Raw genomic sequence first — 16756 nt, 5'->3', positions numbered from 1 at the left:
GCGCCCAGTCCTGTCCGACTCCCGCCCACGCTCGTGCGCGCCCAGTCCTGTCCGACTCCCGCCCACGCTCGTGCGTGCTCAGTCCTGTCCGACTCCCGCCCACGCTCGTGCGCTCAGTCCTGTCCGACTCCCGCCCACGCTCGTGCGCGCTCAGTCCTGTCCGACTCCCGCCCACGCTCGTGCGCGCTCAGTCCTGTCCGACTCCCGCCCACGCTCGTGCGCTCAGTCGTGTCCGACTCCCGGCCACGCTCGTGCGCGCTCAGTCCTGTCCGACTCCCGCCCACGCTCGTGCGCGCTCAGTCGTGTCCGACTCCCGCCCACGCTCGTGCGTGCTCAGTCGTGTCCGACTCCCGCCCACGCTCGTGCGTGCTCAGTCGTGTCCGACTCCCGCCCACGCTCGTCCGCTCAGTCCTGTCCGACTCCCGCCCACGCTCGTGCGCGCCCAGTCCTGTCCGACTCCCGCCCACGCTCGTGCGCGCCCAGTCCTGTCCGACTCCCGGCCACGCTCGTGCGCGCCCAGTCCTGTCCGACTCCCGCCCACGCTCGTGCGCGCCCAGTCCTGTCCGACTCCCGCCCACGCTCGTGCGCGCCCAGTCCTGTCCGACTCCCGCCCACGCTCGTGTGTGTTCAGTCATGTCCAACTCTTCTGTGACCCCCAGGACTGTAGCCCACTGGGCTCCTCTGTCCGTGGGATTTCCCAGGTTAGCATACTGGAGGGGGTGCCATCTCCTCCTCCGGGGGACCTTCTCGACCCAGGATCAAACCTGCGTCTCCTGTGTCTCCCTCGTGGGCAGACAGATTCCGCACCACCAGCGCCACCTGGGACGCCCATACAAAGACACTGGGCCTGGAGTCAGACACGCCTGGGCTCAGTGAATCTGGGAGGCTGTCTAACGGCGCTGCACTGACGTTCCCACCTGGAAAGTGCAGACGATGCGTGTGCCATCGGGCTGGCAGTGAGGGTGAGAAGAGACATACAGGCGTGTGACACACGCAGGCACGCACGCGTGCACACTGCAGCTGTGGGCACTCCAGTTTTGTGCCAAGAAATGTTTCACAGCCTCTGCTCCAGGCTGGGGCCCGGCAGGGACGGACCCGTCAGAGGGCGAGAGAGCAGGGAGCCAGCTGTGGTTCTCACTCCCACCGCGCAGCAGGGGCCCCGATAAAGCCTCGCCGCAGTTCTCATCTGGCCTGGGCTACTGTTAGGAGCTCAGTCGTGTCCAACTCTTTGCAATCCCGTGGACCGTGTGATCCCATGGACGAGCCCTCAGGCTCCTCTGCTGAAAGGATTCTCCAGGCAAAAATACTGGAGTGGCTTGCCATCGCCTCCTCCGGGGGAGCTTCCCAACCCGGGATCGAACCGTGTCCCTTACATCTTTTGCACTGGCAGGCCTGCAGTCAGCTTCTATTGATTCAGGGGGCCAAGCGCCCTGGTGGGTATCAGACCCACTTGCTGGTCTCCATGGCATCAATATTCCCACCTCATCGGACTCCACGCTCCCATTGTGATGTCTCTGACCCAGAGCTGATGAGAGGCACACACGGTCGGCTCCGGCCACCCAAGCTGGGGCACTGAATCTCCAGGAGTGAGGCCTGACTGGGCCGTGGACGAGCCTCTGAAGATGCAGCTGAGACCAGCTCGGAGAGACACCCTGTGAGCATGAGGCTGGGGGCCCTCCAGGACACAGCACCCACCCTGAATCCACAGCCTGCCCCCAAGAGGGCCAACGCAGGGAGGGATCTAAGAGCCCCGGGGAGAGGGAGTGGGCCCGCCCTGATGACAAGGTAAGAACCGGTCTGTCCCGTCCATCTGTCCAAATAACTCCAGGCTCCCAGAGAGAAGCACTTCTACCAGAGGCTGTAAAGGGCCCTGCCAGCCACCCCCACCATGGCCTCCTGGTGACAGGCCTTGCTGGGGAGCGGGTGCCCTGCCACGTGGCGGGGGCAAGGAGGAAGCGGGCACCAGCTCCATGCACACCCCTAGCATGTGAACCCTGGGGGCCAGGCGCCCGGCTCCCTGCAGACCCCACCCCGGCTTCCCCTCTGACACCGGTGGCTCTGGGGCTGGCAGGGAGGCACGCTATGTTCACCCCCTGGCTGTTCTGTGAGGGGTCCCCCGGAAAGGGCTCACCTGCAGCCCTGGGAGGAGCAGTTTCCCCAGGCGGGGGGTACCCGGTGACTGGACCAAGACCCTGCAGCAGGAAGGCACGCTCAGGGCTTCGGCCCACCGGTGGCTCTGTCTCTCAGGCCCCTGCTCTGGACCAGAGGAGCCCGCTGCGCAAGGTCTCCCCTCCACGGGCCAGTGCCTCCAGCGACCCGTCAGGCCGGGCTCAGAGTCCTGGCCCCTTTCCCCGAGGCCGCCATCCACTCCAGCCTCCCCACGGGGTGGGCTGTGGCCCTGGCCCCACGGCTGGTCGGCCCGGCCCTCCCTCTGCCCAGACACAGGCCCCTCGCTCTCTCAGGCTTTGGTGCCCGGAGGACCGCCCCCCAGACCACTCTGCATTTGCAAGGCCTCCGGAGAATCCATCTCCCCAGCCCTGCGATGCCAGACCAGGTATAGAGGGAGGGGCCGGGGCCGCGCCCTGCATGGTGGGGGGGTGGGGGAGGAGGGGAAGGGGGCTGGGGGCTCAAGAGGCAGCGTCCCTGACGGTCCCCAGAGGCTCCCTCCAGCGGGCAGGGCCAGGACGTTAACAGGAGCCTCGTCCCGGGGCGAGTGTGCGTTTGATTAACTGTACAAGAAAGCCATGGGGATTGAGTGTCCATTGACGGCCCTTCTAGGGGCTGCTGGGGGAAACGCTGCCCGCAGTGAACTCGGCGTGGAAGCGGGCCCTGCTTCTGCGGTGTGTGCACGCGGGATTCTTGACCGGGACTTGCAACACATGGGCTGGAGTCAGGCTTAGATTCCTCTAGGAAAACATCTGAGATTCTACTGAAAAACAGCGAGGAGAGAATTCTATGTCTATACCAGGCAGCCTCAAGCTGGAAGGATCTCAGGCCCGCCTGCGTCTATACAGACTGAAGACAAACTTTCTCAAGTACAGCATAGAGGGGGCTGAGAAGCAGGACCTCTGGGCAGACACCGGAGAAACCAGTAGTTTTCCAACAGTGTTTTCGGGAGCCCCAGGGGGTTCCCTGGCGCGGAAGAGGCTGCCCGAGGGGTGAGGGGGCTTCTCCCCTGGGCGTCGACGAGAGCATCCCCCTTTAATCCGTTTCACCTCCTGAGCTTCCTTGGGACTTCCTGTGACAGACGCCAAGGAAACTCAGAAACGTGCTGGCCCAGAGTGACTGCCCGGCTCTCGCGAGGTCCCGGCAGAGACGGAGAAGCAAGACAGCCTCGGTGGCCAAGTGCCAGCTGGGTACCGCACTGCTGGCCTCCACGTAGGCAGCCGCCAGGACCACGTGGGTGGGGGAAGGGTAACCATGGCAACCTCCCCCCAGTCATCGCTAAGTAATTCCTCCACAATGTACAATCGCTCTGTTTATAGGAAGAATGCTGACCATATATTCTGGTTTTCCATGCACAATACTTCACTAGGAAAGAATGCAGAACCCACCAGAAGGAGCTCACGTTGCACTTTCCCCAGTCAACCAAACCTCTTCCCGAGCCTTGGGGAATATGACGGATGGGGTTCCACCACGCTGCCTGCAACCGGAGAAGGTGCAGACTGCCCGGCTTCGGATCCACCACCCAGAGGAGGGTCCCCACGGGTCAAAGCGCGGGGGCTCCCCACCTGAAAACCTCCTGGAGACACGAGGGGCTGTGGACTGTGCCAGCTGAGGGTCTGGAGCCTGTAACTGGGCCAAACCACCAAGGCACTGGTTCGTCAGAATGAAATTTCAACCCGCTGAAGCAGGAGAGTTTGGCTTCCCGCTGCTGAGGCCACAGATGCCGCGCTGTGTCTGCAGCTAAGCCCTCCTTCTCTGGGAGGCACACACTCTCACTTCCTTGCCACATGAAGTTCAAATTGAGGAGGGAAAGATGAGTTTCAGATGCTCAAAAAAAAAAAAACTTAGGGCCTTTTCGAGGAAAAGTCAGCCCACTCTGGGGCCTCCTCGGGAGAGGAGTCTCTGCTCTCCGCCCCGTCTCTGACGGACGTGGCCGCCGTGTTGTTGGTATTCCAAACGTGGCCTGTAATTTCCTGCGACCTGGAAATCCAGATGTTCTCCGGTTTAGACTTCACTGCTCAGAACAATGGATTTTAGTAAAATGCCCCCTGGAACTTCTCTTGAACTTTCTTTTTAATGGGATGAGCTTGACCGATAAGTGTAGAAATCAGCCAAGTGTGGCTTAATGAATGACCACAAGATGGTGCCGGGTGTCACACCCAGGTGGTGGTCGCCACGGATCCCACCTTCTCACTGGGAGCCTGGAGCCCCTCCCACCTCTGTCCCCTCACCTGGCCCCAGAGCGGCCCCCACCGCCTGTCAGGCTGCCTTAAGTGAGATCTATCTGTGGCTGGGGACACTCCTGTTTCCTTTGCTGTGTAGCCATATTGAGGCCTTTATTTAGAAGAAAAGAAAGTTAGCTTGTTATTTGCAGGGGAAACCTGCCCAGGGTGGCAGGGAGGAGCTCTGGGTGGGGACCACCTGGGGTGGCCCCTTGGGGGCCAACGACCCCCTCTCCCGCCCATCCTCCATCCATGGCACCAGAGTGTGACTCACGCCGCTGGTATTTGCAGGCTGCCTCCAGCGAGCTGGCGAAGGAATCTCAGCTATTAAAGGCTGTGCTAATTACAAGCACCTCCCAGCAGATGGTCCAGCATGGGTAATCCTCTCCTTTCCCTGCCTCCAGGTTCTACATTTTTTGATGATAGGAGGCAGAGAATTGGTCTAGGATTCAAAAGATGAGTTGTCCTCCAGTTTCAAGTGCCCTCCCTTCCTCTGGAGCGTGGGCGCCCCACCCAAGCCCCGTCCTCTGCAGAGAAAGTGCCCAAGAGCTGCCCGGGCTTGGCGTCCACCCTGCCCAGGGAAAGTGAAATGGAACGGTGTTAGTCGCTCAGTGGTGTCTGACTCTTGTGACCCCATGGACTGCAGCCCAACAGGCTCCTCTGTCCATGGGGTTCTCCAGGCAAGAAGACTGGACTGGGTTGCCATGCCCTCCTCCAGGGGATCTTCCTGACTCAGGGATCACACCCAGGTCTCCCGCATGGCAGGTAGATTCATCACTATCTGAGGCACCGGGGCCGGGTCACTAATTCAGTGGACAGCATCAGCCGCTTTCCTATAAAGAAAGAAAGCCCTCAGAGCGTGTACAGGAGGGGACATCCCTGGGGTCCAGTGGTCAAGATTCCACCTCTCAGTTCAGGGGACCCAGATTCACTCTGCTCAGGGAGCTAAGATTACAGGAGCCTAGCGGCAAAAAAGCAAAAAAAGCATGAAGCAGAAGCAATATTGTAACAAATTCAATGAAGACTTTAAAAGTGCTCCACATCAAAAAAACTCTTTAAAAAAATAAAGAAAAAAAAACACCAGCTTACAAAAAACTAAAACTTTCCAAAATAACTAAGCCTATTTAACAAAAAATGTGTGGGATCCATAGGAAGAAAGCATTAAACGTTAAGTTCTATAAAATCAGGTGAAAAAGGAAGAGGGAACTCTTTGTGGATAGGAGGCATATTAAATATAAGAATGTCATTTCCTCCTGAAATTATCTATTCATGGGAACCGAATCCTTATTACAATACCACGGTGGTACCGCAAGAAATTTAAGAAATGATTTTTTTTAGCTTAAATAAGACAATGACTCCATGAGGACAGACCAGAACTTTTTGTTTTGACACTAAAGTCGCCAAAGCAGCCCTCCCCAACCTTAAAGCCTGCACGTTTAAAACAGCTGGGGGCTGGAGACATCGGGCCACCAATGGGACTGAGCAAATCCAGAAATAACCCAGAAAGACATGTGGAATCATAGAAGACGATAAATTGGAGGGAGAAGATGGGATGTCCTGTAAATTATGGTCGAGCAAATGACTAGTCATTTGGAGGAAAAAAGCTTAAGGAAGACCTGAATTCCTACTCTCTCCTTCCACCAAAACAAATTCCACAAGGACGGAGTTTTAAACATGAAAAATAAAATGGTAAAAAGTCAGGAAAAACCCACATATGGATTTATAATACAGTCTTGGAGTGGAAAAGACCATTCTGGACTGTACCCCCCTCAAAAAAAAAGTTGATTGATTTGCATACATAAAATGTGAAGATTCTGCAAAGTATACAAATGTGCACACATGCCTATATATACCTGTATATTGTAGAGACACTATTACGCACAGATGAAGGTGTGTGTACCCGTGTGTATGTACACATACACACATAGAGATGCAAATATCTCACATACATATCCAAATTCAAAGATGACCCAGCAAAAAACAAAAACTTGCTACAGGATAGACCAAGGTTCAATTCCTTCATAAACCAAGAGCTCACACAAATCCGCTCAGTTCAGCTCAGTGGCTCAGTCCTGTCTGACTCTTTGCAACCCCATGGACCGCAGCACACCAGGCCTTCCTGTCCATCACCAACTCCTGGAGCTTCCTCAAAATCATGTCCATCGAGTCAGTGATGCGATCCAACCATCTCATCCTCTGTTGTCCCCTTCTCCTCCTGCCTTCAATCTTTCCCAGCATCAGGGTCTTTTCAAATGAGTCAGCTCCTCGCATCAGGTGGCCAAAGTATTAGAGTTTCAGCTTCAGCATCAGTCCTTCCAATGAACACCCAGGACTGATCACCTTTAGGATGGACTGGTTGGATCTCCTTGCAGTCCAAGGGACTCTCAAGAGTCTTCTCCAACACCACAGTTCAAAGGCATCAATTCTTTAGCGCTCAGCTTTCTTTATAATCCAAGTCTCATATCCACACATGACTACTGGAAAAACCATAGCTTTGATTAGATGGACCTTGGTCCACAAAGTAATGTCTCTGCTTTTTAATACACTGTCTAGGTTTGTCATAGCTTTCTTTCCAAGAGCAAACATCTTTCAATTTCATGGCTGCAGTCACCATGTGCAGTGATTTTGAAGCCCAAGAAAATAAAGTCTGTTTCCATTGTTTCCCCATCTATCTCCCATGAAGTGATGAGACCGGATGCCATGATCTTAGTTTTTTCAATGTTGAGCTTTAAGCCAGCTTTTTCACTCTCCTCTTTCACTTTCGTCAAGAAGCTCCTCAGTTCTTCTTCACTTTCTGCCATAAGGGTGGTGTCATCTGCATATCTGAAGATATTGATATTTCTCCTGGCAATCTTGATTCCAGATTGTGCTTCATACAGCCTCGCATTTCACATGATGTACTCTGCATAGAAGTTAAATAAGCAGGATGACAACATACAGCCTTGACGTACTCCTTTCCCAATTTGGAACCAGTCTATTGTTCCATGTCCAGTTCTAACTGTTGCTTCTTGACCTGCATACAGATTTCTCAGGAGACAGGTCAGGTGGTCTGGTATTCCCATCTCTCAGAATTTTCCACAGTTTGTTGTGATCCACACAGTCAAAGTTTTTGTTGTAGTCAATAAAGCAGAAGTAAATGTTTTCCTGGAACTCTTTTACTTTTTCTTTGATAAAACTGATGTTGGCAATTTGAACTCTGGTTGCTCTGCCTTTTCTAAATCCAGCTTGAACATCTGGAAGCTCTGTTGAAGCTTCCAATACATCCGGTTCATGTACTGTTGAAGTCTGGCTTGGAGAATTTTGAGCATTACTTTGCTAGCATGTGAGATGAGTGCAATTGTGCAGTAGTTTGAACATTCTTTGGCATTGCCTCTCTTTGGGATTGGAAAGAAAACTGACCTTTTCCAGTCCTGTGGCCACTGCTGAGTTTACGAAATTTGCTGGCATATTGAGTGTGGCACTTTCACAGCATCCTCTTTTAGGACTTGAAATAGCTCATAAACCAAGAGCTTACACAAATCAAGAATTCTGCAATTATATGAAAGATGTGAAACCTGACTCAAATTATTTTTGAGCTATTACACTGGCAGAAATGTGAAGGTTTTCAATACCCGGTATTGGCGAAGGTTCAGGAGAAGAAGCAGGCCTGAGGCCACGGTGCGATGCCGAGCTGTGTTCTTGTTGGCAGGACACTCTGCTCCCCCCGATCCACACTCAAAATGCACCTTCGGCCTCTCTGCTGGCAACTCCACAGCACGAATTCACTTACTTTTAAGGAAGGAGGCCAAGATACACACAGGAGAGTGTTCACGGCCCCACTGCTTGTAAAGGCAAGAACACCGCAGGCTATGTGGGTGTTGCCCCAGCACCGAGACGTTAGCCGCGGGTGCCGCGCTAGATGCTTCCCTGGGACATGGAGCCCCTCGCCATCCACCGTGCAGATGAGGAAAGGGGCACAGAGAGGTTGGGTGGTGGCCCAAGGGCACCCAGCAGGTGAGCCTGGCACGTGGCGTAAACCACTCCCTGGCAGCCAGTGCTGTTCTTATCATGGTGGGCGTGGGGCGGGGGCTAAGGGGGTGCAGCCTGGCTAACGGTTCATTTCTTGAAATGATCTGTTCATCCTTGCAAAAACTCTGAGGCTGATCCCGCTTACCTAAGCACTGTAACAGCAAATTGCAGGGTGGACCAGACTGCAAAGCAGGAAGACACGGTGACTCTGCTGTGTCCTAAGTGGACCGCCCCATCCTGCAGAGCGCAGGGAGGCGCCGCCCCTGGGAGGGAGCCCAGGGCCCCATCCCCCATCCCCGGCTCTGCAGATGCTGGACGAGGGGCCCTTCCTCCCCAAGCGGAGCTGCAGCCCCTCTCGCCTGCTGGAGCCCAGCGGAGCTGGCCGAGCAGACCCCTCCCCTGCATGGAGCACCGCCCCCCAGCGAGGCCGAGGGGCCGAGCGCCTGCACTCAGGAAGTCGTCTGAGGCCGGCCATGAAGGCTTTGAGGACCCCTCCTCTGGCTTCTGGCTCCAGACCCCTCGCCACACGCTGGGCAGAGGGTCAGGGGGACTCTTCCCTCTGGCTGAACCAGAGATTCAACAGGCCCTTGTCTGGCACGTGAGGGGTGGGTCCCTGGGTCACCGCCGGCAGTGTGGAGGTCGCTCAGGGCTAGGGCCTGGGACCATTCACATAGGTCTCTCCTGGCCACATTCTTGGGCCCTCTCACCCAGGAAGGCTCTAAGACCTGCCTTCCTGAAGCCACCACCAGACCCTCCCCAGGTCCTCATGAGTGTGGGGGCGCCGGGCCTGCTTTAGGGGCCCTAGAAGGAGCAGCCTGGCCTGATGGCAAGGAACACGGGGCCCGCTGTCCAGACAACAGGTCAGCCTTCCCATCGCACTTGAGTCCCCCGTCCTGGGCGAGGGGCCAGCAGGGGCGGGGGATGGACTGCCCAGCTGGGGACCGAGAGCAGGTTAGAGTGTGCGCTCCATTGATAAAGGAATCACTCTCCAGCCTCAGCCTCGCTTCTGACGGGCCATGGTCCACGGGGTCACGAGAGTCGAGCCACAGTCCACGGGGTCACAGGGGTCAGGCCACAGCCCATGGGGTCATGAGAGCTGGGCAACAGCCCACGGTGTCGCGAGAGTCGAGCCACGGCCCGCGGGGTCACAAGAGTCGGGCCATGGTCCACGGGGGCCATGGTCCTGGGCATCTCGGTGGGGCTGCAGGGTCCACAGGGACAGGGGAACACAGCTGGTCAGTGAGGAAGCCAGGGAGGGGAGCTGGTGGGCCGGGGAGGGGGACAGAGCGGGGGGCATGGCGGAGGGACTCGGATGGCGTCCAAGGACACGCTCTGCAGGCCCGAGGCTGCGGTGCCGGGGAAGAGGCCTGGGCCTGAAGGGGCCAGCAGACTCGCCCCAGGTGTGCCCTGGAGAGCCCCGGACAGCCGGAGGGACAGAGTGGCCTGGCTCAGCCTCAGGGCCCATGCCCGTCCCCACGGCCACAGCTGGGCAGCAGCTGTTTGCGGCTGAGCCCTGCTCTGCTCATCACACCCACTTTGCTCCCAGGGCTTTTTGCTCCAAATGGTAAATATTTTATTTCCATCATCTGTGAGGCTCCCAGGCAGACGACTCTAATGCAGCAAAAGGAAAAGACCTTTCGCCCCTCGATCCAACACGGGAGTCTGGGAGCAGAGAAGGTGAGAGAGGTGAGCAGCCAGAGGGCACGCTTTTGGGAAAACAGCCCGCCTTCATCTGGGCCCAGATAAACCCAGGGAATCGCCCCTCCCTGCCCTGCGGCTGGCAGGCGGCACCACCAGGGTAAGGAAGCAGGGAGTCAGCATCTGAGTTGGTGCTTCAGCCCCGTCGGTGGCCCAGGGCTGGGACACACCTCCCCAGGAACCGTCCACTGGGTGGAGCACAGGGGTCCCCGCTGTAGACGTGGGCAGCCGCTTCCCAGCTGGGCGGCCCTGGGGAGGTCGCCTCCCCTCTCTGGTCCCTGCTTTCCCCTCTGTAAACTGGGAGTGAGGGGAAGCCTCTTCCGTTTGTTGCAAGCACAGAATCGAGTGATGCTTGTAAAGCACTCAGCACCCTGCTCGGGCTGCTGCAATAGAAGCGACCAGAAATATGGGCTCTTAGAGATTGCATCCACCCCTTCAGGGGGCGAAGACATGCTTGGACTGCTGGTTAGAGTAAGAGCTGCGGGGTACCCCAGAGGCTGCTGACGCGTTAGGGGTGCTCACTGAGCCCCGGAGTAAACCCCACTCCTCTACCAGCACTGCGCACCCCACACTAAAAGAAGATCAGCGTCTTGGGTGTCTCCCCGGGAGCCTGAATCCGGTCACCGGGCGCCTGCAGCTGCCCTGAGCGAGGAGCCCCCCGCCCGCCCCCCTGCCCCACCCAGCGCTGCTTTCCCCAGGCCCCTTCACAAACGCAAGCTGGACAAGGCCTCCACAGTCCAGCCCTGGACCCACCGGCCCCTTAACAGAGATCACACCCGAGAACAGCTGCTTGTAAACGCGGTTTTCATTAATTTCCTGGAAGATGGAGCTTTAATTTCCACATGATCGGTCTTGGGAGACGCAGGGAAGGAGGACCCAGCGCAGAGCTGGCCTCCGGGTCCCTGGCACCCTCGTCTGCACTTCATTCCCACATTGTGTGTTTGATCATCTCCAGTCTGGGTCCAATGCTCCGGCTCCTAGGGGAAGCGAGGGGGCAGGAGGAAGGTCCCCACATGCTTTGTTGAGGGAGGATCCCCCCAAGAAACTTGAACTTGCAAGCAGCTCCGGGGGGGGGAGTGTTGAGACCCTGCAAAGGCCCCTCCGATGGATGAAAGTCACGTCATTCCTCTAGAATGTTCTTTGAGCAGTCCCCAAACATCCATTCCAGGGAGGGGACCGCTGTGGTCCAGGAGGCCCGGGAAAGAGCACTCAGAACGTGCAGCACAAGCGCCTGGCTGGGGGGACAGAGTCCAGCCCAGCTCCAAGTGTCTGGAGAGCGCTGTTTCCTTGAGGCTCCCCTGAAATCACTCACAGAGGACAGGACACAGGGGTCATGTTTGGTGAGAGGCCAGGGCGTGGGCAGGTTGAGCTCATGCGCTGGGCTGCTGGGACCCCGGACACGGAGGAGCTGCCCAGGCCAGCCCCACCGGAGCAGAGAGGCCGAGCCCGCGGCCTCCCGGCCAGTACGTTGCAGCTGCTGGGTCCCTCGTTGGCCGGAAGCTCCTCCATCCAGCCCCAGCGCAGGGGGGCTGGCCACGGCAGCCCAGGGCCCCCCGTCTCTCACTCCTGGGCAGTTTAAAGTGTCACGAGAAGACGGTGCCTACAGCCCAGTAGGAAGGCAGGGGGAGCCTGGGCCAGACTCAGCCACCCTAACAGTGTGATGGTTTGTGCGCGCGTTCTGCCTGCCGCAGGTTCCTGGTTCATAAAATGGAATTTGTAAGGGCACCTGTCTCATGGGGCTGTCACACACTCAATGAGCTGAAATTTGCAGGATGTTGAAAAGCAGTCAAGGCAGGTGGCAAGCTCTTCAGAAGTGTTGGTTGAATTAAGAAAATGTGTGAGAGAGGAGGCCAGACCTGGGAGAAGGAGGCTGTCCTGGAAGGCCAGGGCCCCTCGTCTCCCAGACAGGGAGCCGAGGAGTCGGAGCTCCAGGGCGCAGCAGGTGGGCGGGCATGGCCTTGAACCAGCCGCTCTGGGAAGGAGAGAGAGGGCCTGGGTCTGCTCCGCAGGTCGCAGCACCTGTTCTCTCTGCCCAGGGCAGCCCCGCAGGGTGATCGCTACACAGACATCTGTGCCGCTTCCCAACAGCCCAGGTGCGTCCTGGCCCACAGGTCCTGGTTTTGGACCTCAGAAGGGGTCCCTGCTCCAAAAATCAGGACGCTAAAGCAGGACCCCCACCCCAGGGTGGCCCACCTACATCCCCAGACCCACCTGGCTCGCGGGGCCCTGTTCCAGGCTTCGAGGCCGAGGCCCAGCTTCCCTGGGCAGCTCCCCCCAGAGCACCAGGCCTATCAGCTGGCTCTGCACCCCCGTCAGCTGCTCCCTTCAGGGCCCCAAGCATGGCTTATTGTTAAGTGAGAAGATTTACAGTTTTAAGTGTGAAATATCTCAAACACCTCGCCACGTACAGAGCAGCGCCATCCAGCGGACCTCTCTGTGACTGGGGGTGGGGGCGGGCGGCCGACCCCTGCCCGTGCAGCTTGGCCGCCACTGGACAGACACACGGGCCTGGACCACTGGACGCATGACCCCCACCCCCCCGCCGCCCTGGGGCCCTGCAGGATGAGCCACGTGGGCCAGCACGGCCCAGAGAGTGTGACCCAGATGCCCCAGATCCCAGCGTTCGTGGGGTGTCTGCACAGTCCGGTTTCTCCAGACACAGAGCTGGAGGCAGGGGTTGGAAGGCAGGTTGTTCACTTGGAGGATGGAGACGTAATTCAAGGAGGGTTTACTCCCAAAGCAGCGAAGAGGGAACGGCAGAGCTCGGATTCAAAGCAGCGACTGCAGTGGGTGCCCTACGGACAACACGGGGCCTGGGGGCTGTCGGCTGAGCCCCAGGGAGGAAGGGAAGCATCTTCCAGGCCCCAGGTGGAGAAGCCGGCTTGAGAGGAGACGCGGTCCGCCGAGACGACCGCGTGGGTTGGGGGGTCGCACGGCCCGCCTCCTCCCCTCCCCTCCTCTTCTCCCCGTCACCTAGTAGCTGAACCTACCAGGAAGCCGGAGCGTCAGGGGGCCCTTGGATGCAGTCCCCCCAGGACCGTCCTCTGGGCAGAGTAGGGGGGAGAAAGAGCCCGTGGGCATGGAGGGGCAAGCGGAACACCAGCAAATGTAAACTGGAACAGCCGCCACGGAGATCTTCAAGCTCCGTGCAGGGTTTCCAGATGACCCAGTGATTCCGCTCCTGGGTACAGACCCAGAGGAACTGGAAGCGGGGACACAGAGGCCCACCGCCGCACTTCCACGGTAGCTGAAGTGCAGACCCGTGCGTCCACCAGCAGACCAAGGACCAATAAAACACGGTCCATCCTGACCGTGGAATGGCACTCAGCCGTGAGGAGTGAAGCGCTGATTCACGCGACCGCAGGGACGAACTCGAAAATGTGATGCTGAAGGAAGAAGCCAGACAGAGCACAGACACTGCGCGTGAAACGTGGAGAGCAGGCAGACTCACAGAGACGGAACCAGAAGGGCGGTGTCCAGGGTCAGGGGCGATGGGGCATGTCACTCAGCAGTGCTTCTGTGGAGGTGATGACAACGGAGTGGCGATGACTGCGCGGCGTCATCGATGGAACTGACGCCAGTGACTCGTGCATCAGAATGGGGGGGTGTTTGGTTTGCGAATTACATCTCAATAATCTTGTTTTCTTTAAAAAAAAATAATCAGACGTGTTCCACACCTCTGCCCTTCGAAACGCATCCAGCCCTGTCCTCCCTCTGGTAGAAAACTCACGTCCCAGCACGGAGGACGGACGGTGCTCCATGAGCCGCCACTTCATCGTAGGCGTGTTTGCAGGACATGCTCCCCTGAGACGTACAACCAGCTGCCCCGAGCACTTTTCCCAAAGGGCGAGTGGGAAGGGGCGGGGGGCAGGAGCAAGGTGGGGCGTTCTTCCGCCCCACGTCCCACTGCCCCTTGACCTCTGCGTGACCTCTGCTAGCAGGATGACGCAAGACAGCGCTTGCCAGAGATCCAGGTCCTCGGTGGCCCTGTTTGTTCTCTTCGCTTAGGAGGGATTTCTTATGTAAACAGCACGGCCTGGGTTTATTATATTTCTCCAATCCATCAATGTCTTTGAACTGGTAAGTTTACAGGTCTATTTGGAATCACTCCATCTTCACTGTGCTTGCTCTTCCTTCTAACCCATCCAAGCTCTCGGACCCACCCCGTCCTGCCTTTCTCTGGTCAGAGGGTCTCTTCAATTCAGATTGTTCCGCTCTGCTGCTTTTTCCATTTTATTTGTTTTTAACAGCGGCGCAGATGGCTAAGAATGTACCTACAGTGCAGGAGACCTGGGTTTGAACTCTGAGTCAGAAAGATCCCCTGGAGAAGGGAATGGCAACCCACTCCAGTACTCTTGCCTGGAGAATCCCATGGACAGAGGAGCCTGGTGGGCTTCAGTCTGTGGGGTCGCAAAGGATCAGACATAATCGAATAACTAACACTTTCACATCACTTTATAGGTTTGACGGGCCTACCTAAGTGGAACATTGATTTCTCCACCTTTCTCTGAAACCAGAAGAGAAATCTACAATACCTGCACCCCTATAAACCTGTCCTAGCTTTCTTACTATCCTTGGCTGGCATTTGAGTTTTACGTTTGTATCCCTCCCAGGAAAGTTGTTTTCTGTAGTCACAGTGGACAAGGCTGGTGTCGGGCTGGGTCTCTTCTTTCTCCCATTTCTTCCAGCAGCAGCACCAGTTGGACCGAATACGTGCGTGCGTGCGTGTGTGTGTTTATGCATGTGTGCGTGTGTGTGTGTTTGTGCGTGTGTGTGCGTGCACACGTGTGTGCCTCTGCAGGCCTGGAGGAGTACCCCAGAGACACGAGGGCTGCGCCTGGGCGCCCCGCACGCCGACCTCCCAGCACGGCCTGGCCCTGTGTTTGGTAAACACGTGGAAGTCTCTAATCGAGGCCCAGCGAATGCTTCCTTCTGGCACCGCCTTCTCCCTCTGGACCGGCCTCCCTCCGCCTGCGTCACTTTCTTTCTGAGCTCTTCCCCTGAGAGTCTGTGGGGCTGCTCCAGCTCGCGTCTTGTGCGTCTGATGTTGCCTTCATCCACTCTTAAAGGTTTCACGGTTCGTGGTGGATGGACCAGGAGAGTCACTTGGGGAGCACTTTGGAGTTATTTTCTGCTCCTTTCGGCTTCCCGTTGTTGTCCTTTGAGGGTCTGCCGTCAGCATGGGTGTCTCTGATGAGGAATCGGCCTTTCCCATCTGTCCGACCCCTCAGGACCCTCTCTCAGCCCTGAGCCCCCAGGTCCCGCCTGAGTCTGGCGCGTCTTGCTTCCAGTCACCCAGCTGCCCGACTCTGAGCCGTGAACTCCCTTCTCAGCCGTGAGCTCCCGACCATCCATCTTCTGCATCCCTCCTCCTGCCCCCGGGATGGTGATCCCTCCTGCCTGGAAGCAGGGCCGGCCTGCATGACTTCCAAGACCGGGTCTCAAAGGTCACTGCAGCCTCCCCAGGCTCTCTGGGGACCTGCCACCACGCCCCCTCCCCTGGGGACACCCAGGCAGCCCCAGGGAGACCTGGGTGGGGGGCAGGGGGGACAGAGGCCCCATCACACCTCCCTCCAGGACCCCCAGGACCCTGGCTCAGGCCCAGCCACGCCAGCAGTGCCTCCCCCCGCCACTCCAGGATGTGTTCCATTTTTCCTCCCTTTTCTCCTTCGTCCCTGCATGCCTTTGAAGGGATGTTTCTTACAGTGTCTCCAGAGCTTCCAAGTCTTCTGAAGTGGGGAGGGGATTCAAATGTCCTGTGGGGTGAAGAGCCAGGCCTTGGGCTGGCGTCCACCAGCCACGTCCACCGAGACTTCTAAGAATGCGCAGGGGCACAGGCTCCGAGCACAGATGGCTCTGCCCCCTCGACAAGGCACTGCGCCTCTCTGAGCCCCACTCCCCCGGTACAGAGTGCAGCCCCCTACTCACACAGACCTGCCTGCCTTGGCCCCGAGCCTCCACGTCCGGAAGGTCCTGGAACGCCAGCAGCCCTCGATCTCACCCTCCCCTGGCCGCCCGGCCCTCTTCCAGGCCTGTCACTTCTAGTTTAGCTCGGCCGCAGTACCGGGGACGTGGGATCGTCCCTGACCAGGGGTTGAAGCCGCGCCCCCTGCACTCTGAGGGCCGCTTCTCAGCCCCTGGACCTCCAGGGAAGCCCCGGCCTGTCGCATTCAGGGCATGAACCACTGGGTCAGGAGTCCAGCATTCCTTCCACCCGGGTTTCCTGTTTCATCCCCAGATTCTCAGCATCTCTCTCCTTGTCTTCCTCATGGTGCCCAGTTCTCGTGGGCCTCAGATGATCTGAAAGCTCCCTGTTCCCCCACAGGAGGCCGGGCCAGGATTCTGGGAGAGTCCACAAGACTCCCCTGCCATGGAACTCACGTGGCCATCCCCACAGCGAGGGGCACCTCTCTAAGGGGCCTCCAGCTGCCGTGGGGCCCCCAGGACTGGAGGATTTCCATCCCCTCATTATCAGCCGTGTGTCCCCATGCAGGCCGGACAGCGCAGAGGCTCGCCCTCTGTTTTCCGGGTGATCTGAGTGTGTTTTCTTTGCGCTTCGGTTGCCGACAGAAGAGCCGGGGGCAAACCCCGCTCTGTCCCTTCATCTGGGACGGCCTTGTGGCGTGAAGCGCTCCTCTGCGCCTCCCCATCCCAGTTACAAT

General features: G+C 57.9%; 1 long non-coding RNA gene across 2 annotated transcripts; it reads left to right on the top strand.

Annotated features, from left to right (window-relative positions):
- Positions 1-1535: 1535 nt before the first annotated feature.
- On the top strand, positions 1536-10192 carry LOC139031271 (uncharacterized). Of its 2 annotated transcripts, none has more exons than XR_011483750.1 (3): positions 1536-1785; positions 2463-2554; positions 9990-10192. It is a non-coding gene; the product is annotated as an uncharacterized lncRNA (long non-coding RNA). The 2 variants fall into 2 exon arrangements; XR_011483749.1 differs by lacking the exon at positions 9990-10192 and adding an exon at positions 3536-4224.
- Positions 10193-16756: the final 6564 nt, after the last annotated feature.

The sequence above is a fragment of the Odocoileus virginianus genome, chromosome 2 (genome assembly GCF_023699985.2).
Source record: "Odocoileus virginianus isolate 20LAN1187 ecotype Illinois chromosome 2, Ovbor_1.2, whole genome shotgun sequence".
NCBI lineage: Eukaryota > Metazoa > Chordata > Mammalia > Artiodactyla > Cervidae > Odocoileus > Odocoileus virginianus.
Note: the sequence above shows the minus strand (reverse complement) of the source record. Positions and strands in the feature narration are given on the sequence as shown.